This window comes from Chelonoidis abingdonii, chromosome 1, assembly GCF_003597395.2.
Source record: "Chelonoidis abingdonii isolate Lonesome George chromosome 1, CheloAbing_2.0, whole genome shotgun sequence".
In the NCBI taxonomy this organism is placed as follows: Eukaryota; Metazoa; Chordata; order Testudines; family Testudinidae; genus Chelonoidis; species Chelonoidis abingdonii.
Window position 1 is genome coordinate 149527741 of NC_133769.1, and position 498 is coordinate 149528238.

The following is a 498-nucleotide window of genomic DNA, read 5'->3' on the forward strand; positions in this document are numbered from 1 at the left end:
AGGTTGAAATTAGGCTATTTCTTCAGGTAGAAGACAGTGATTGTGTCAGAAGTGGGATGTGAATGTGCGCGTACATATGGAGCCTAGAGCAACAAATGACAGTGTTAGGGGGCTTAATCCTTCACCCTCTCACTTCCCTGGTCCTTCTCGCGTGGACAGAGAGAAACAATACCCGAAGTCCAAAGGCACAAACAATTCAATGTTTATTGGGGTGAACTTCCAGCAAGTATGATTCCAATTTCCTTCCTTATTGTCCCCTTCCCAGCTCTGACACCACAGAGCCTTGTCTGTGTCCCTGTTTCTGTTCCCATCCCCTGTTCCCATTTCCCCCTTTAGCAAAACATTATCCCAATTCCCCCATCCCCAGTCCTGTTCCCATTTCCCACCCCTAGGCTTTACATCCTGATTGACTGCAGACTATATAGTAAAACCTGAGTTTTGCTTAGCTATTCCTTAACCAATCATTTTACTGAAATTTAACTAACCAATCCTAACATA